Source organism: Mustela nivalis (assembly GCF_964662115.1).
Source record: "Mustela nivalis genome assembly, chromosome: 9".
Classification (NCBI taxonomy): domain Eukaryota; kingdom Metazoa; phylum Chordata; class Mammalia; order Carnivora; family Mustelidae; genus Mustela; species Mustela nivalis.
This window is the reverse complement of record NC_139028.1, coordinates 47,595,429-47,617,642: the sequence shown is the minus strand read 5'-3', so window position 1 is coordinate 47,617,642 and position 22,214 is coordinate 47,595,429.

Sequence of the window (22,214 nt, the reverse complement as noted above, 5' to 3'; positions counted from 1 at the left end):
ATCAGCAAAAGTGACAATTCTCCATTGATCTGTTTAATTTGATTCATGTAGATACAAATCAGGCAATCCAGACCCTGGAGGAAATCCCCTGCTTAATAAGTTACGTGCATGCACATAATGCTTTCCATCCTCAAAACAAGTGATAAACACTACTGAATTACCCTCGGGAGGGCATTACGGAATGGCAGCTTGGATGTTCAGATATGGTTGGGATTAATGACCTAGTCACACTGGAGGAACCTAGAACGTGCAAATCTAGAGTCAGGGTTTTAGTTGGAAGTTTATTTATGACAGACCTCTAATTTTACATATATTTAAGTTTTTATAAATACTTCCTTTACTGAACTTGGTCCACACTCCCATGCTTTATCTTAAATTGTACTTAGGGAACTAGTTGAAATGGAGAGCAATGTCTCTGCTCTTCCTTTGTTCTTCATCTGTTCTCAAAAGAGATGCAAGGACAGATGGGGTGATACATGTATATGGAGAATGAAAGAAATTATTTTAGAAAAAACATAGACATGTTATTTGTCAAATGGATGATGGGAGTGCCAAGGAGGTGCTATGTAAAAACTTGGAAGTCAGGCGCTAACACTGCAATCCCAGATTTCTTCTGTAAAAATACATCTATACAGATTTCTGTATTTCTGGTAATATGGCTGCCTACATATTTAACTGAACCTCTTGCCAAACATGAGGATACCAGAAAAGTCAGGAAAATCTTAAAAGCTTCGAGGTTAGTAAAGAACTACCCAAACAAATCTAAGTGAAGGTAGAACTCTAGAAAGAAATAAGGAGAGGAAAACTATTTTGCCATAGGTAATCTGCTGAACCTTGAGAATTGAAATTATCCTTGACAAATTTTAGAGGGCCATCGGGAGCAGAAAATAAAGTGTAGGGCCTAATGAAGGTGAAGAATCTCACAGAGTAGATAGAGATACTAGCCCCTAAAGCTGCAATCCCAAAGGATCTCTAAATTTGGGTAAAAGGATAAACTAGAAATCACCTACCCAAATAGAACTGCAAGAAACATTTCTTTAGCACTTTGCAGAGAAAGGAAAATAAAAATGTTGCAACATCAAATTGGATCAAATGTGACTCTGCATCCCAGTGAATACAAACAAACGAATCATAAATACCTCAGGCTTTAATTTAAATTGTTCTAATACTATTGTTCTCCAAGCATTTGACAGGAGCACAGCTGATTAACTCGAGAGGAATGAACTTTCATTCTAGGCCACAAAAGATTTAAAATTTTTCCTAAAGAAAATGAGGAGCTATTCTCAAAACAGTACTAACATGGGAAGTAACAAAAGACTATTAGTAAGAACCAATATAAATAACTAAAAGGAGAAATCAAAGTACCAAGACTTAAGACCCTGGAGTGACCAGTACATGATACAGTATAATAATGCTTCCTATATTTAAAGAAATAAATCGCAAATTTGAAAATACCTATAAATATCTTAAGTAAAGAAGCATTATTTTTAAATCCCAAGTGCAACTTCCAGAAAGAAAAAAATGTAATAATTGAGATTTAACTCAATACACGGATTCAGGGGTGCCTAAGTGGCTCAGTTGGTTAGGTGTTGACTTTGGCTCAGGTTATGATATCAGGTTCCTCCTGGGATCAAGCCCAGGGTCTAGGCTCCCCACTGAGTGGAGGGTCTGCTTTTCCCTCTTCCTCTGCCCCTGATCCCTCCTCATGTTCTCCGTCTCTCGGATAAGTGTTTTTTTTGTTTGTTTGTTTGGTTTGGTTTGGTTTTTAAATACACAGATTTAACAGGGGCTTGAATATAGTTGAGAAAATAATAAATTATTTAAGAAAAAAAGAAAAATATGCATCCAGGGTGCACCACAGATTAGAAGATATAAAAAGCATAATAAAAGATACCTAATATGAGTTTCAGAAATATAGAAAATAGAGAATAGAAGAGTATCAACTATTTCAGAGCATAACAATTAGAAATTTCTTACAATTGATGCAACACACACTCTGATTTAAGAAGCTAAAACCAGCGATAAATAAAAGTAAATACAGAAATACAATCATAATAAAAACAACAGAATATCAAAAACCAAAAAATAAAAATTCTGAAAAGAAATTAGAAAAGCTGATTATTTTCAAAGAGCACGATCTAGGTTTTACATCTGATTTCTCAGCCGAAGTAAGGAGAGCCAGAAAATGGTAGGAGTGATATCACCAAGATGGCAAAATTGAGCATTGCCAACTTCTCTCTGCATTATAAGGATCTCTAAAACTATTCAAGAGCAAGACGTCACTGAAGAAATCTTTAGAACATGGAGTTGAGGCTGAAGCATGCCCTGTCCCTCAGGGACCGAGACAGACTACATTGCAGGATAAGAAAAGTAGCTGCGTGTCCACACAGTGCCCTTCTGGGCTAGAACAGCAACCACGCTCACCCTGGCCCGGAAAGGTCTCCCCTGACTCTTTGGTTCTTCCAGTGAGAAAGAGAATCTGAGGTAAAACCAGCACACCCAGCATGATGGGACACTTTGTGGTTGCCCCTACTATGATCTCACAACATAGGGACTGCAGGGGAATCTGTGGGAAACAACCGCTGGAAATCTGACTGCAACAAAGAAGGCAGACGGGGGCTTGCAAACACCACCCCATGGATATTGGCAAACAGAGTTCACACCTGCCGTGCCCAAGAAGTGGTCCTTATCGTTGCTCCTCTGCAGAAGCAAGTCAGGATGCACACTGAGCAGGGCACTTGGTGGGGTAGAGATCTGCCTGATGGGATCGGCAAAAAAGGAGTTTTGCTAGGCCTAGAGTCTGGTACGCCCATGCCCAGGCAAAGTGCTGAGTCACAGCTGCACCTGGGGTGGATGATGATAACTTCTGGAAGCGGAGTGGCCCAGCAGAACTCCAGCCCAGAGGCAGACAGACAGAGCTGATCACCCCCAGGGCAAAGCCAGTATCAAGTGTTGAGCATTCCAAGCCATGCATGGGCAGGGGAATTGGCTGTGGGTAGCTTCTGGCCCCTCCCAACCAGAAGGCCTCTTTGGAAAATTGAGAATAGCCTGAAGAGGCCCCTCTGCATCCCCTCTGGGCAAGGGGGCTTGCAGAAACCTCAAGTTCCATTTCTGAGAATATATCCAAAGATAACAAAAACACTAACTCAAAAAGATTTCTGCAGCCCCCTGTTAATAGCAGCATTATTTACAGTAACCAAGACATAAAACATGGGGTGCCTGGGTGGCTCAGTGAGTTAAAGCCTCTGCCTTCAGCTCAGGTCATGATCCCAGGGTCCTGAGATCGAGCCCCGCAGCAGACTCTCTGCTCGGCAGGGAGCCTGCTTCCCCCTCTCTCTGCCTGTCTTTCTGCCTACTTGTGATCTCTCTCTCTCTCTCTCTCTCTCTCTCTGTGTGTGTGTCAAATAAATAAATAAATAAAATCTTTAAAAAAAAAAAAAAGACATAAAACAACCTAAGTGTCCACCAATGGATAAATGGATAAAGAATTTCTGGCATATATATACACACACACACACGCATACATACATACAAGCAATATCATTTACCCCCCCCCCCCCAAAAAAAAAGAACATGAGGAAATCCTAGTATTTGCGACAACATAGACCTTGAAGGCATTATGCCAAATGATATAAGTCAGAGAAAGACAACTGCATAATCTCTCTTCCAGGTAGAATTGAGAAAAAAAAAAAAAAGTTAAGAAAAAGAGGTCTGACTGTGGGTGCCAGAGGCAGGGGTTAGAGGGAAGAGGAACTGAAGGAAGACTGTCAAAGATACAAACTTCCAGTGATTAGATAAAGAAGTACTATGGATGTAATGTACAATATGATGACTACAGCTACACTGCTGTAGGATATATGGGAAAGTTGTTAAGAGAGTAGATTTTAAGAGTTTTCATCACAAGGAGAATTTTTTCCTTTATTCTTTCTTTTTGTCTTATCTATATGAGAAGATGGATGTTTCCTGACACTATTGTGGTAATCACTTCATAATACATGGAAATAAAGGGGCATCTGGGTGGCTTAGTTGGTTGAGAGTTTGCCTTCGGCTCACATCATGACCTGGGATGGAGCCCCATTTGGGGGTCCCTGCTCAGCAGGGAGTCTTATGTCTCCCTGTCCCTCTGCCCTCCCCACACCAATTCACGCTCTCTCTCTCTCTCAAATAAATAGATTAGATCTTTAAAAAACAAACAAAACAAAACAAAACAAACATGGAAATAAAACCATCCTGTTATATGCCTTAAACTTATACTGGGATGCCTGTCAATTATTTCTCAATAAAACCAGAAAACATTTTACAAAGTGAAAATGGTAGAATAATACAGTGAATCAACTAAAAGAAAATGACTGTTTAGCTATTTGTGTCTATTCAACAAGTTATTTTTGAAAAGGAGGATGAAAAACAACATGCTACCAGCAGACCCTCACTAATAGAAATAATAAGTATTTCTCTCAATATTCTACCAAGAAGGAGGATGTTAATGAGAGGAATTGCTACGGAAGGTAGAAGGTTTTTTGTCGCTGATACTGTTTAGGATTGCTGGCACATGGTAAGAATGAAAAGTAGATATTAGGTCAGATTATTATTTTTCTTTAACTCTTCATAGTGTTCCCCAGTATTGTCTACGTGTGTCACAGAGTGATTCTGATTCCTGAGAAGAAATAGTTAGGCATGATCAGTACTCCCACCTGAATGGAATTTGGTCAAATCATTACCACCTGCTAGAGGAAAACCTCATCAAATGCCTCATCCCTGCTCCTGGTATGCCTAATAAGTCTCATAAGGGTCAAAGGCAATACACTTTACCCTTTGATTCCCTCCCTCCATACACACAAGTACGCTTGAACACCCAGCCCAAAGTAATCCTCCTGGCATTAATAAAAAAATAATATATATAATATATTACATATACAAATATATACACACACACATACACACACACACATATATATACACACACACACATATACATCTAACCTCCTAAAAGCGAACTCCTTCCTCTCTCTATTTCTGCCTAGACATTAGAGAGCCCTCTTGTTGCTTTCTTCCTTTTGCTTCTTGCTTGTTTTGCCTAGATCTGAGTAAGTAATAAACCTTTGACTTATTTGGAGATGATTAGTGCTGATGTGCTATATTTTGACATCAAGTATCTCTATATGGGAGGGAATAGCACACCCAAGAATGGGCCAAGTTGGGCCATAGCATATCCTTCCTTGGTATGATACTGAATGCATGCTGAATAGATAGAATTTCCGAAGGAAATGTCTGAGATATAAGAAAGAATAAAGAGGTGATGGGGTACCTGGGTGGCTCACTCAGTTAAGAAGTTGACTCTTGATTTCAGCTGGGGTCATGGTCTCAGGGTCCTGCATTGGGCTTCACACTCAGTGGGGAGTCTGCTTAAGATTCTCTTTTCCTCTTCCTCTGCCCCTTCCCTGCTCACATGCACACACTTGTGCTTTGTCTCTCTCTCTCTCTCAAATAAATAAATCTTAAAAAAAAAGTCAAGGAGGTGAATATGTAGATAGAACTAAACAAATATTAATTGCATAAACAATAATAACATGTTTTTCGCAATTATTATCTTGGAGAAGGGTTAAGGCTTGGGTTAAATATAGACTTTGATCACTTAAATATGTAAATTATCATTAGTAGGAGAATTGTTGAATTAATAGAAATACAGTGTACCATGTCAAAACTAGTAGAGGAAAATAGAATAAATTTTGCAAAAGTTTACTCAATGGGTAGGAGGTAAAAAAAAAAAATGGGAAAGAGAAACACAGAATACACAAGAACAATAAAAAGGGGAAAATGAGATATTTGATTTAAACCCAAATGTCACAATTACAATAAAGTCAAGTGGAGCACAGTCTCCATTTAAAAACATTAACAGATTGGATTATTTCTAATGCAACTATGTACTGTCTATAAAAGGCCCATGTCAACATGAGAAAACAAGTAGTAAAGGTCAGGTCATAAAAAATGACATATTAGACAAATACTAACCAAATGAAAGCTGATATAATTATGTTACTATTAGACAAAAGAAAATAATTTCTGTTAAAAGAGAAAGAAGACCATGTCATGAAGAGGAAAAAAAAAAGTGATTTTACCAGGAAGAGACTGTAAATTAGTATTTGCCTAGGACTAGGTGTTGGAGCAAATGAGAAGTGGCTATTAATGGGTACAGGGTTTCTTTTGGGGGTGATAAACATATTCTAAGGTCAAATTATAGTGATGATTGTGCAACTCTTTGAATATAGTAAAAATCACTGAATTATACACTTTAAATGGGTAAATTCTATGGCATATGAATTGTATTTCAACAAAGTTGTTATAAAAAAGTAAAATATTGATAATATCTAAGTTAGCAACCTCTGTTCTTTATAAAAGAAAACTATAAGCAGCGAAAGTAGAAGCCATACTGGAGAATATTTACAACACATGTAAGCCACAAAAGATGACAGTACAGAATATATAAAAATAGTAAGAATAAAATAGATTGTATGAAAGAAAGACAAACATATGATAAAGCAGGAAATCCAAATAGAATTAGAAATGCAAATTAAACCCAACCAATTTTATTATTAGATTGGTAAAAATTTTAGTTCTACCACAACACCTTTTGGCAAAAAGTTAAAGTGATGGTTCTTGTGCATTTCTAGTGGGAATGTAAGCCAGTCTGTTTCAGTTTCTGTACAGAGGCAATAATAGTGAGATATTTAAGAGAATAGTTGTCTCCTCCATATAATAGCTTTTCCGTAGACAAATCTATATTTCAAATTTTGTATGAGGATTAAATGAGTAGAAATTTGTAAGGCATACAGAACAGTGTTTGGAATTCATTAAGCATGCAATAAATATTAGCTATTATTGTTTGATGCTCAAATATGGTTTTTGTTGTGGCTTACTAGGGGTCTCAGAATGTACAGCACCATCTTCCTATCTTCCTTTCCTATATATATTTAATTTAAGTAAATAATGAGTCATAAAGATTATTTTGATTCTAGGTATAGCCCAGATGAGGCTGGGTGCAAACAGATGTGCCCGTAGTGAGTTCCAGGAAGAAGGCAAGTTTTTGTCCCTCCCAGGCTTGGTGCTGCCAGACTAGGGAAAGCCTTCCTACAGAAGACATTCAACAAGAACTGAAGGAAAATGCAAGCTTCCTGCAGAGATCACTGGAAAAAAGAACATGAAGGGAACAAAGCAGAACCTGCTCTGTTATTCTTCCCAAATTTAACATAGAAGATAGCAAAACACAGTGAATAAGAGAGACCAAGAGTAGGTTCAGAAAATCAGAAGATTTTCTTCTAAAATTCATTGCTATATATTCTGTTGTTGCTCTTCACTGGTATGTTAGAGGTCAAGAAGATTAGGTTTTCTACTTGACGATGGAGTATTAGAGACCTGTAAGAACCACCTTCATTTTTAATGAAAGGGGAAAAGAATGAGAAATCTGATCTTCCTGCTGCAGGGCTTCTGGGGGAGGGGACAAATGTTGATCAAACACTGTTTAACTACAGTATACTCTTGTCTGTCTCTAGTTGGGTCCTCCAGGCACCATAGGCACTCAACCCATCAACGGCAATTGACTTCCTATTTCGGATTTCTATAAAAATGTAGCCGTTGTGCTGGATAGTGAAGCACAGGCACTTCTCCGTAAATTCTTTTGATTAAATAAGTGATTGTTGAATAAATGACACAATCTAAACCTGAAAAGTTAAAAGAGAATCATGAGATGAAAAACAGAGAAGGAGATTAACTTTACAGTCACTTCTAGCTCTGATTTTTTGGATAGATATATTTGATAGCTATCGTCTGTCCAATTTCCTATTTCATTTTCCCTTGTGCAAGTGAATGATTTATTGATAGGAGACAAAAAAATCGAGCAATTTTGCCTAGTGACTCAGAAGGGCTAACTAAAATTGTGAAATCATTAATAACTATACCTACTTCTTCTTTTCCTTTTCAGTGCTCCATCCCACTGCCCTCATATTTCCAGAGTATTCTGAGATGATTCAAGAAAAAGTTAATGCTCTATTCCAAATTTGCCTGTACCTTAAACTATCATCCCAATGCCCTGCTCTCAGATGCAGAGGTTGGCCAACTGTGTAATTCAAGTGAGAGTTTATAATAGTAGACATTACACAAACACTCCACCCAGTCCAGGTAATGTTTGTCCTTTAGATAGTGTCTGATGTTTTAGGAAACTAGAATTCAAAGATGCAAGTCAGAGGGAATAAAAAGAGATAGATAAGGGGCTTTGCTCATGATTCTCAAATTACATCTCTATTCTGTAGGTAGTTTGTTACTTTATGTATAATGAAATTTAGACCTTAATGTAGAAGTCCTTCTTGAAGACAATTGTAGACACATAGAAAGGAGAAAGGGAGTCTCTGATTCATGAATCACTTATTTGTATTTCCTCTGTTAATAAGTCTAAGAATTTACTAAAGTGAAAATAAAAACCTAATAAATATATATAATATTCAGTATAGTCACATGTTATCCAAAGGAATCTTAGAAGTATTAATTTGCATCAAGCTAAAAGCATGTGCTCACACTCTTAAAGCAGTGCACCCTAAATAGAGAGGTGTCATTAGGCCAGAAAATCCTGAGTAAACTAAATCTGTAAGTGCAAGAATATATTTTGAGGTGTATTTCTTTGCTTTAGATAAATTTTTTGTGTCTGTTTTGGTAAGATCCTTGAGTAGAAAAGGTTTCATGCGTAAATCAGTACATGCTGAATGAATCAATGAACGTAGAATGCACAAATGACCTTATGAAAGGGAAGAAACTATGGGTAAAGCTCTAGTAATCAAAATTCTGATGGTCATTTCCAGCCAAAATTCCTGCAACAGATCTTTTTCTGAGGGCCTCATCTTGCTATGTACTTCAGTTAGAGAAGACTGTTACCTAACTTCTATCCTTAGGAAATTCACCTTCTAACAGGTCACTTTTTTCTGATATGGTCTGTGGCTCCCTCATCCCTCAGACCACATCTGCTCACAACCCTCTTATTCTTCTTTTCATAATTTTAACGTGGTTCTGAAAAGCTAAGTCTAAACTGAAAGAGGACAGTGGAGAGCTTTACTTATTAAGCATGGAACATACCGATCTCAAGGTAGAGAAATTTCACAACAGCATGTGGTGATACGTTGACTCTTCAATGTGGTCTTAGGATTTCCTTATAGCACAGGAAGGCCCTGGAGAATTACTGGATAGTAGGGTAATGAGCGGATAGTTGAGTGAGAGTGAGGGGTGGGGTTATTTGGTGTGCATTTCTTTTAAGCCTAAGAATATGACAAGAACATGAAACACCCACATGCTTGGGCTATTTTTAACTACAACTACAAATAATATGCCAACAGTATAATGTCTTTTTAAAAAGAATGTTCTACTCCTTCCCAGATGGCTTCATAGAAATATAGATGTTATGCAATTATCACCATGGTAACCCCATATCTTGCAGTAAGAACTCAGCATGTCACTTATTTCTAACATTCCCTTGCCTTTTCTGAGCAACAGAATCCTAATCAATATATCTCTCTTTTGTAGTACCACCAGAACCTTTGAATCCTATTTATATTACTTAATCTTTGCCCCACTCCACACACACAGGTGCACGCACACACACACACACACAATATTAAATTTAGAGCCATATCGAGGATCTCATAAGAAGATGCCGTATGAACGTATTTAATTTTCAAACAAATGAATTATCTATTCTGGAATCGCCTGCAACTTTGCAAAGAGCAGTCAAGAGTGGATGCTCAGAACTGCTAAAGCGATGTGTAATTCCAATATTCAACAGATAGGAGTTTTAGGAACACGATTGCTGGCCTATCAAGAAAATACTATTACATGTATTTTCATTGTGGCGGCCAATCTGGCACCATTAGAGGATTAACTGAGAGAAGCTGCAAATGGAAATATCGGTCTGTATTCATCAGGACGTTCTGTCAGTTGAGCCCAATACCCATGAGATATGCTTTGGAAAAACTATGATCTTTTATTTTTATCTTCCTAGATGCAATAGTTACAGCATGTCTTTTTAAACAATTATATAGAAAAATGTAAATGTTCGGGTAGGATTACTCAACTTGGATCAGATAACCCTTTTGAACTTACCGAGGTCTATGGGCTTCCCTACTGTTCATCCATTAGCCCATGCACTCATTTTTTTTCCGCCACAACTCCACAGGTATATTCACTCTCTATTGCTGCGTAACAATTATCTTCAAACTTGGGAGCCCCAAACAACAAACATTTATGATCTCACATTTTCCTCGGGTCAGGTAACTGGGTTGGCTGGATGCCTCTGACTCAGGTTCTTTCACAAGACTGTGTCAGCCAGGGTTGAAGTCATCCCAGGGCTCAGCTGGGGGAAGGATCTGTTTCTGGTTCACTAATGCGGCCGTTGATAGTCTTCAGGTCTTCACTGGTTGCTGGACAGGGAATTCAGTCCCTTGCTACATGGACTTCCCTATATGACGACTCACAATATCACCATTTGTCTCCTCGGAATTGGGGGGGAGAGACAGAGATGAAAGAGAAGAGATAAAAGGGACAGAGAAATAACTACAAAAAAGATAAAAGAAGCAAAATCTTTTTGCAATTCAATGTCAGAAGAGACATTCCATAATGTTTGTCCTGTTCTATTTGTCAAAAGAGAGGAACTCGCCCCCACTCACGGGCAGGATTACACAAGGCTGCGGGTACCAGAGATGGAATTATTGAGAGCCAATCTGAAGGCTGCTGACCAAAGATGAATTCTGGGAATACAAATATGAATGGGCATTCCAGTTTTAAATGTATGTCTATCAGAAGAAGTTAAGAGTGAGAGTTTACTAAGAAAATTACATAATGTGTTCTATGCTTAAATATAAGTGCTTTAAAAGTTATCTGATGTTCATTTTAATCTTGTTGTCACCATCCTCAGTATAATCAGTGAAGTTAACTAAAATTTGATGCTTGCATATGGTGATTTTCATGTGTAGAAAAAATTAATTATGCCTCACAATTTGATGTGTAACAAAAGAATTTGAGTCAAAATTATCTGAGATTCTAAAAATCTTCCAATATAAAATAGAATTTTATTCTCTGTCTAGAAGAGTGAGCAGCTCTAGAAAAGATGAACATTAAGTAGTAAGGGAGAAAGCATACATGTGCCCACTTAGTGAAAATGAGTTCAAGCAACAGAGTTAATCAACAGAGCTACTAATGCCACAGATTACTCACTTTTTAAAAAATCCTATCCCTAAAGCTTGTGAATTTCTCTTTTAGGTTTGATGTCCATAAGAGATATTAATTGGAGCCACAGAAAATATGTAAAAAACATTAAATTCATTCTTAAAAATCATATTCAGGGTGCCTGGGTGGCTCAGTGGGTTAAGCTTCTGTCTTCGGCTCAGGTCATGATCTCAGGGTCCTGGGATTGAGTCCCGCATTGGGCTCTCTGCTCAGCAGGGAGCCTGCTTCCTCCTCTCTCTCTGCCTGCCTCTCTGCCTACTCGTGATCTCTATGTCAAATAAATAAATAAAATCTTAAAAAAATAAAAATCATAAAAATCATATTCAATCCATAGCTCTCCTCCAGTCTATTGGGCTGGACAGAGATTATACATCATCAAGTTGTGGCCAACCTCCTCCCCTTTCCAGAATTATAAAAAGGTCTGAAGGTTTTACACAGCTTAAAACATTTAGGGGATCCCTTCCATCCTGGATCTATGCTGGTGACCATTGATATACTCATTTCTCCAAGCTGTATCAGGCCTTAAAAATTAACTATATCTGTGAAAAATCTAACTCTGAGTCTTGGAGACTTTGGTCAAGGCATGAAGTCCCAGTGAGTGAAGTTCAGTCTCCCTAGTGAGTTCGTTCTGAGACATTCACAGTTCTATGAACGATCCAGTTTTAGCCTTGGGGCAGTGCCAGCTTGGAACACTTATTCCTTATTTTCCAAGCCCAGAGGTAATAATCACCTCCCCATTTCTCCCCCAGCTCCTGCCATACATTAACATGATTCTACCCTTTTTCACATAAATACACTATTACTTTGAAACAAAGTAAACATTACATTTTGAAAGTAATGAAGGATAGTCAGAAGAAAGGCAGGGTCAAGGCTCTCCCTTTCCCCCACCCTGCCCCATCCTAAAAGGAAAATTACCCTTACAAGGAAAAAAGCCCCCATCCTGTTATTCTAGGCTTTGCTCAGTACCCCAGCTTTAAGTCTTCCTACTGGGAGAACTTACAACTTGCATGTGGCAGAAAGGAAGAAAATGGCCATCGGAATCCTAACCCAGGCCCTGGGACCAGCTCAACAACCTATGGGATACTTAAACAAAAAGCCTGATCTGGTGGCCTGTAGCTGGTCTGTGTTCCTTGGGGCAGGGGTGGCTGCAGCCCTCTTGATCCCCAGGCTCCGAAATACCACCCTGGAAGGAGGGCTCCACACTTTCCCACGTGAACAACGACCTGGTAGGTAGATGAGTGTGTGGACAAGAACCTAACTGGGTGAGGGGCACACGGAGGCTTAAACAGATTCAAACAGCCCACGCCAATGAGCCCGCGAAATGCTCTAGATTTAACTGCCAAATTGGCAACCCTCTCAGGTTCCCCCCCACCCTTTGGGAGCTTTGTTCTCTCATTCAACCAACTTTGCCTTGCTGCCCACCACTCTGCGTCAGGTCTACCACTTCATTCTTGGAAGAGGCATAACCAAGAACCGTGGGACTGAAGGAAGAGAAATCCTTCAACAAAAGAACTGTTTTATTCAAGGCACCAGCAGTTTCAGCTGGGAACAACAGGAAGTTAAAAATGACCATGATTTCTTTCTTTCTTTTTATTTATTTTAAGATTTTTTTTTTAATTTATTTAACACAGAGAGATCACAAGGAGGCAGAGAGGCAGGCAGAGAGAGGAGAAGCAGGCTCCCCGCTGAGCAGAGAGCCCAATGGGGGACTCAATTCCAAGCCCCTGAGATCATGACCTGAGCTGAAGGCAGAGGCTTAACCCACTGAGCCACCCAGATGCCCCTCAAGATTTTTTTTTATAGCAATATAAACAAAACATAAATTAATACGCAAATAAATTTTGCTATCACACATATTGAATAAGATACTCCATCCTGTCATTGTGCCTGGACACTTACCACCAAGAACAACATTTTTCGGTAAGTTATGCAAGAGTCAGGACAATCTCTACCTAAGACAGTCACACCGCCACCTCCTGGGATAGAAGCAAGCCTGGCTTGTCCTGAATCTAAGGCATATAACACTCTCCTCTCAACCTCTTATAAAGTTAGTAATCCATGATCCTACAAGTCTGGCTGGCTCCCAAATAGGCTAAAACACTGAGCCTTGGGGAAAAAAAGAAATAGCAAAGAGAATTCGAGAGAAATATAAGAGGGAGTCTTACATTGCTGTTGGCACTTGATCAAAATGGGAGGCATCCTTGGCATTTTGCTTTTTCATATTATAGTTAAAAATGAATCCATAAATATGCCTTATGGAGTAATTCTGTCAGAAATGTATGTTGCCATTAGTTAACCTTACAAACACTCTTTTATGGCCAAGCTACAAAATCAAATATATTTGTTACTGTAGCAATGGTTCATCACAATAAAGTTTATCAAATAAGAAACTTGTTAATTCCAACCTGGCAGTTACTCATACCTTCCTATATTGCTAGATAACTCCTGTCACAATATATTACAATTGTTGCTTAAACCCTCTTTTCTGTTACTATTCTACATTCAGCAAGGTTGCAGGGGCAGCAAACATTCTCTGAGCATCACAGAAATGCTATGCTTAGTAGCTATCAATAAACATTCCTTAATAAATTATGGGGGGGGGGATATGAAATATACTGGTGGGAGGGGGAGGAAAGAGAAAACAGTGTAATAAGTCTGCTCTTTCAAGACTTCACCACACTAGACAAAGCCAAGTAAAAGAAGTTGCAAAATCTATTTTTGCAAAATCTAAAAAAAAAATTTATTCCCTGCCCGTCCCAGTTTTGAGTCCATCCATTTGCAACAAATATAATTGTATCTTGTGCAGAGTAGTAAGTTTCATGAGTTTTGGAATTAATATGAGCTGGATTCAGGTTCTTTATCCTGCTATTTACTGAACGTTTGACTTTGAGCAAGTTACTTACCCGTAATAAGCCTTATTTTTCTTACTTCTAAAATGTGAACTATAACACTAACTAGCTCACAGAACTGTCCTGAGAATGAAAAAAACAATTTCCTTAACAGCACTTAGCATAGTGCCTAATATATGGTAAGTCTTTAATACATAATAGAATAGTAGCTATAGAATATTTTCATTTAGCTTTATGGTCAGGGACACAGGATGTTTACAGTGCTTTCTTCTCCCAAAAAAACAGTAAAATGGCTCAGTCAGTTAGGCCTCTGCCTTGGGCTCAGTTCATGATCCCGGGGGGCCTGGGATCAAACCCGGCATCAGGCTTCCTGCTCAATAGGGAGTTTGCTTCTCCCTCTCCCCCTGCCTGCCACTCCAGCTTGTGCTCTCCCTCTTTTGGTCAAATAAATAGATAAAACCTTAAAAAAAAAAAAGAAAGAAAAGAAAAAACAGCAGGGTTCCAATGAGAGATGGAAATAGCAGCCCGGAGGGAAAGAGCCACAACAAGTTGTATGGATATTATAGTAGCTCTGCTCTCATATGTTTAAATGGCCTGAAAAGCCATTGGCCAGTACCCCTATGGGATAAAGAGGCCTCGCCTAGTGGCCTGATTAGATTAGGGAATACATTGTAATGGTATCCTCCATGCACCACACAAACCCAGGGTCTGTTAGAGCAACACGTCTCCTATCCCAAATCTATAATATTGTCATTAGTACCATGGTACAAATAAAAATAACTGTCATTCCCTGAGGATCTTCTAGTTCCAGGTTCAGCTCTGCAAAATAAGTTTATTATTTACAACTTTTATAAAAACAACAACAACAAAAACTGATGCTAAGCACGTTATGTAAAGTTCCCTACATCGTTTAGATAATCCGTAAGAAAGTAAGAATGAAAAATAGGCCTTTCTGCCTCCAAAGGTTGTGTCCTCAACTTTCCAATCACTTAGCCTATAAATATCACAAGGAGGAAATAACATTCCCATGTACCTGACATAAAGTCTGTTTCCCTCATTTGCATATATTTAAGCGTCTCTGTGTTTTTAGTTTCATATTTATGTATGTAAAGTTAATTGCTGAAAAGATGTTAGCTTAGGTAATTGGAACAGCCTCTAAGATCAGATTTAACTCCTCCTATGCAAAACTGGCTCACCAGCTGTATCAAACAGCTTCCCACCCTACAAAATCACCATGCTTTTGGTCGCCTGGGTGGCTCTGTGGGTTAAAAGTCTGCCTTCAGTTCAGGTCATGACCTTAGGGTTCTGGGATCGAGCCCCCCATCAGGCTCCCTGGTTGGGGGGTCAGCTTCTCCCTCTCCCCATCTGTCCCTCCCCACCCACCACTCCCACTCATGCTCACATACTCGCTCTCTCTGAAACAAGTAAATAAAATTATTTAACAAAAATTGTCATGCTTTGATTTTTTTATCTTAACACAGGGAGTACCATCTGCTAGAATACCCTCTCTATCTTTGGACATGTCTACTTCCTTTCCTTTTTAAGCCTCTGGACAGGCACCCTTGGAAAGCTTTCTACGGACTCGTACCTCACTCACTGTGAGGTGTTCCTCTGCACCTTCCCCGCACCTCATGCATTCTCAGCTATACTATGTCCCATGTTTCACGACGCTTCTTTTACCTGCTCCTCTCTCCCTTTGCCACACTACACTGTGACCTTGAGAGAAAGTTTCATCTTTGTTATAACTTCTTGTTCATCCCAGAGCTCAACCCATGGCATACACTTCAGGAATGTTACCGGATACCTCATCATCTTTATTAATAAATACAATCTCATATTTGCACTTAGTTTTCTTCTCTTACAAATGGCTTCTCCAAAATTAAAGAAAATGATCTTTACCACATTTCTACCTTCTGGGCCCCTCCCTAGCAGAGCACATTTTTGGTGACGTTATCTAATACCTGGCCTGAATCATGTCTAAGGCCTTAGGTTGCTCACATAAATCAACATTTCCCTTTCAAGATTCAGGGAAGTACAAACGGCTGTTAAAAGCTGCCACCTTGAAATTAGTACTGCCTTATTTCTTTTAATAACTAGTTACCAAAGGAAGTAAATAACCATACTAGCTTTGGGTTTTCAAAAGTGTCCTGATAGTATCGATCCAAGCATGAACAGATTGCTTCTTACAAATAAACTGCAGGTGGAATGATATTAGTTTATTTTTAATCATCCTTCTTCTAAATATGTTTTGTTTTTCTTTCACGGAACAAAGAATTGAATCCATTCCAGACTGTCTGGAGCCAGCAGAACATAGGGAAATGATGACTACCAGGGCATGGATTTTAGTATATATTTATATGCTAAATTTACATGTCTAATCACAAATAATATGAAAATAATTCTTAAAAATCAAACTAATATCATGAAGACAATATACTGTTGTCCCTAACCCTCAAGCCTGCCTCTCCAGAGGTGTGCCAAGAACCAGACTACTGTGACTGATACTGGTTGTATGTGAAGAGTCATGTGTCTCCCTCCCCCCAACCCAGCCGGAAAGATTTTGAAGCATATATTTGGTCAAGCCCTTGAGAGCATTCATTCACTTGACTATTCCTTCTTTCCTTCCTTCACTCCCTCAATGAACCAAGAGATATTCTGCTCACTGGGGACACAGAGACACAAAACACGCAAGTCTGACTTTCCAGCATGATGGCAACACGTCTAAGCAACTACGGGGGAGTGTGAGCAATTGCTTGCAGGGTCCTCTGGAGGCAGAGCCGTGCCAGCCCAGAGAGGGTCCCCGAAGTCTTCAGGGGAGAGAAGGTAGCAAAGATGATGATCAAAACGTATTTTTCTTCTCATTTCTGGGAGCCCAAGGCGTCATCATTGCTGCCTCTGTTAAACGCGGTGAACACATCACGGAGTCTGAGGAAAGGCGTCTCCCCTAGAAATACACGGGTTGGAAAAGGAAGGTGGGCTCGAGAAGGGGGGCCTCTTCCGTATATTGCAGGGTCGGGGGGGACCAGGGTTTGGCCAGGTATCTGCGGTGGGGAAAAGCATTCTAAGACAAATGGGAGCTACTGGAGGAGAGAAACAGGGTATCCGGAAAGCGGTCAGCCTTTAGACTCGGCGGGTGCACCCTGGACCCGGACTTCGGCCACCTCCACTGCTGTCCGCAAGTTGCCGCTCCTGTTCGCGGCTGCAGCCGGGATCCACCCTGGACACTGCGGAGAGCCCAAGGTTAGCGCCGCTCTTTATGATTTGGTTGCCTTTTGGCAAATTTTGGTTTGCGCAAGTTTCTCCATCTGCAAGATGGAGATAAAGGTGCTCAGCCTTTCTTTCATGTGTCCTTTCAAAGTGGTTAAATTTATTAAAAAATAAAAATTACGTGAAAGGGCTATGCAAATTACCACTCAAATGGGAGTCGTGTTTCCTGGATTCAAAAAATCGAGTGATGAATTAGAGCCAGTGGAAATGTCAAAAAAGAAAAGGGGGGTGTGTGAGGGGGGTGGGGAGGGATGAGAAAAAAAAATGTGTAAATAATATCCTGAGACACTATATATACTCTAATATTTACAAGACTGCTCTATGGATATTTCCACCATTCCGAATCCTCGATGTCTCAGAGATAGATTCAGCCCCTTATTATACTGTACCTTCAACTTAATATAACAGAAGAAGACTAAGTAAGAAAGTTACCCTAAAATTCAGTTTTTCTTTAAATTACTGCTATTCCTACCCCCTCTAGTTGGCGTCAGGGATTTGACTGTCATAGTCGCTTTGTCAGACAATAGTAAAAACTAAGTTATTCGTGCATCATTTGGCCTTTGCTGAAAAGAAGTCCCAATGATGTGCGAATGATGCATTCTTACTATTATATTCAGTGATATTTGTTCTTGATTTAAAAATAAGAAACCCAGGAAAAATGGAGAACATTTTCTATTATTACTTGTTTCAATAAAGGAAATGTTAAGGTTGGACACTATCACAAACCACACCAGGTATAGTAGTTTACCAGAGATACCATTTCCTTTATATGACAAAGCGAACCAATTATAAACAAACAAACAAATAGATGGAGAGACAGGGAGAGGGAGGGAGGGAGAGAGAGAGAGAGAGAGAGAGAGAGAGAGATTCCATATCTTCAAATAAATTTAAAGAGAGGGGGAAAAATCACAAGGAGGTTGCAAAGAGCTCAGGAATATCAAAAAGTGTACTTATTTCCCATGGAAATTTGGTCTATAAATAACAGTGCCGGCAGCGCTATTTTAAAATCAGGTACAGAGCTGCAGAGAGTGTTTTTAAGGGATTGGGAAATTAAAGTAAATTCACATTTGTAAAATTTGACGCTGGTGACCTGCAATGCTCAATTCAATTAATCAAAGTCTCAGGAAATTACTGTCTTCCAGTGAGGTCTGTCGAGAGGCTGCGCTCCCAAGGTCCATCTTGTGTTCACTTAGGTTGGCAGGGCCCATGGGATGAGTGAGGTGGTTTTATTTAATGCTGTATTTCTATCCCTCCTCATTGCAAGACATTCGAAAGACACTGAACTGAAATGGTTTCACTAAATATTTTATGTAATCTCTCACTGTAAGTTTTTCTCCCTGAAATTTTGTTTATTCAGAAAAATCTTGCACCAGAAGAGAATGTTAAAAAGAAAATAAGTTAGGTAATGGATTAAAGCAACCTTTCCTTAAATGTAGTTGAAAATCTGAAGATGAGTATTCGATGTTCAGATCTGTGTTTTCTTTACCTTTTGTAAAAAGAAGTATTAAATGCTATTCATTTGCATAAGAATAGCCACTAACATTTAATGATCTGCTATTATGTGCTAGATAATATGCGGTGTTTTCAATAAACTGTCTCATGTAATTTTCTCAGGGGTCCTATCTAGTAGGTATTATCATCCCTTTTATCTAAATGAAGAACACAAGACTTGGGAAGATTAAGTAACCAGAGCAAGCGCCACAGGAAGCAAGTGATGAAGGGTTTAGAACACATACAGCCTGACTTCAAAGGTAGTCTGACTTCAAAGCCAACATTAACCCATGTGCTCTGCTACTTCCATCAGCCTTGGTACTATAATTTAGTCCTGGCTCCTGGTCCAGTCCATCCTATTGGCTGAGTCAGTGGAAGGATTCTCAGGTGACCCAGGAACACCTAGATCCAAAGAGTGCTGTGCCAGGAGCAACCATTGTTCTCTCTCCTAAGTCCTTAATATATACAGTTCTAGATTTCTTTGTAGGACTCATTTACAAATTCACCTCAAGGAGTGCTGTATCCAAGCCTACTATCAAAGCCTTGTAGAGATGCACAGGTTACGCCTTTCTTTCTACCAGAAATTATTACAGACTTCCTAAAAGAATCATGCCTGCCTTTCCTGTTCCACAACCAGAAATGGTTTTATTACCTGAAATAAGTTGGTCTGGTATTTCTTTCCATGTTCCTGACATTTGTAAGCTGCAGAAATCTCAAATGTGGTCCCCAAATAGCTCCTTGTTAATAAAAACTCCTCGTGAATAAATAAGAAAGATAAGAGCTTGTGTCTTTTTATACATTTCTTTCCTAAATTGACCTTGACCTTGAACTTACTCACTTGGCCTAAGAAATCAGAGCTTTTAGTTTGAATAAAATCAAATGTGGAGACTGCGTTTCTCAGAATTCCCTAATCTCTGCACATCTCCATAAATATGTTACCAGATAGGGAGTTCTTTCCAACTCCAGAAAATGTGATACGCTACCCACACTATGTGATTTAAACCTCAAGACAACTAAAGATTTTGATGGTTTTTACTTTATGGAAGAAGAACCTTTAGTAAAAGGGACTTTATGTCTCACTTATGGTTAAATAGCTGAGATCGGTTTCTTTTTTTTCCTTCTTTTTTTTTCTTTTTTCTGAGATGGATTTCTTACTCATGGTCCTTTCACTGTGAATACATATTCCCCACCAGTTGTCTTATATACTTCTTTACTTCTGCCACTTAACTCTCTCAATATTTTTACTAAGAAAACAAAAATGTATATTCACAATTCCCTTATGACATACTTTAGTGCTTATTGAAAAATTTCTCTTTCTTTTTTTAATTGAATTCTCTAGTGTAATGATCAGAGAACTGGGATCATTAGCATTTGTTTGGATAAGATTGGTTGGAAATTACCCGGAGTTAAAGTTATTGAATCTGGGGTACCTGGGTGGCTCAGTCGTTAAGTGTCTGCCTTCAACTCAGGTCAGGATCCCAGGTTCCTGGGATCGAGTCTTACATCGGGCTTCCTGCTCCCCGGGAAGCCTGGTTTCCCTCTCCTACTCCCCCTGCTTGTGTTCCTGCTCTTACAGTCTCTCGGTCAAATGAATAAATAAAATCTTTAAAAGAGAAATAAAATAAAATTATTGAATCTGAACTTAAAAATAGCGTACTTTCCTCATTTCACTTTACCTTTTGCAGAGATGATAACCGCGTCACATATGTTAAAGGGAACTCTGGAGTCCCACCTTCACTGCTACCAGAGGGAAGGCAGAGGAATGCCCCATTTCCTTGTATTTGCATTATCCCAATTACCTTTGAAAATGTTGTTTTAAGTCAGGTTCACAAAGCCCAGACTGTTAGAGGCTTTGTCCTTCCAGATGTACAGACTGCAGAGGTCTACTGAGAACAGACTTTTTGTTGTTATTGTTGTTACAGAGGGGAGGAACATTTCACACTCCTTAAAACTATTAACAAACACCTAAGCCCTAACATAAATGCCTTGTCAAGACCTCACTCATCTCACTTTTGAAAAATGTTTAGGAAAACTGAATGCAAGCAAATTTGGGGATGCATGATGCCGGATGTTTCTGTAAAGCAAGCATTAGTTAATACGTTGGTCATTGAGAATTCCACTTGTATTTCTTTTAGGAAGGGAAATTATTTCAGATTAAAGACCATGTTTCTTACAGGGAATGCTCTTTTGTTTTTAAATATTGAGTTGAGATCTTTTCTCCTGGGCCTATTTTTTGTATATCTGATATTTCCTCAGGATTCCAGACCCATCTTTCTCACTCTAAAACACAGAGATTTCAATGCCCCCTACAAATCAGCAACCTGTAGAGAGCTAAATATGAGACTTGGTCCCAAACTAGAAAATTTTCCTATGTTCTGTATGAATCATTTAGAACAATTATTCTTCAGAAATATAAGCTGTAAGTATCTCTAAATATTCCATTTTGTCTTCAATCAGTTCTTTCATTCAGAATACACTTGCTTTCCTAATATATGCTCCGCATGCTTATTTGGCCATGTGGGGTAACAGCAGTGAAAAAACAAAGCAAAACAAATAGAAATAGGTAAATAAATTGCTGACCTCATCAAACACATCGTAGTTGAGGGAATGAGACAATGAAGAAATAAAATGTGTAAAATATCAGCTAGGGATAAAAAGCTCTGGAGGAAAATGAAGCAGGAAAAGGAGATAAATGGGCCAGAGGAGAGCTGACAGACCAGGATGGGGCAGGATCTGGCCATCTATGGCTTCCAGTGAGAACTGCTATCAACTAGGCTGACACACAGGGAATTTTTTCTGTTGGTCCCAAGGCAGATTATAGTAGTGAGGTACATATATTGGGGCAGAAGTGGGGGTCGTCGTCCCAAGCTTCTTTCTTGTCAGACTTGCCAAAGGTGACTTGCAAAGCCAGTGATCTGGATCCCTCTCTGATTTATCCAGAGCAAGTGGAGGCCAAGGGTGAGCTCATGACTTCAACAGTCAGAGGCATGGAGGTCAGGGGCAGGGAGGAGGGCACAGTTCCTCATATTTCATGCCCCAATCCTTTGATTCTATGTCAATTACCAGAACTACTTCACAATATGGAATTTCAGGTTTAGAAAACTGCCTCTTGAAAGTTTTTCTTTCAGCCTTCAAAGCAGAATGGGTGTAAAAACTCAGTCACAAACCATCCTGCATTTAAACGTTGCATTGAAACGATTACTTCTTTGTATGACCCATTAGAGGGTAGGATCCTCAATGCAAGAACAATATGTTGTTCAACTGTCTACCCTGTATGCTTGACTTAGGGTAAAAGTGAATAACTATTTAATGTACCATATGAGAGAGGCTGAAGCACTACGCTCAGAG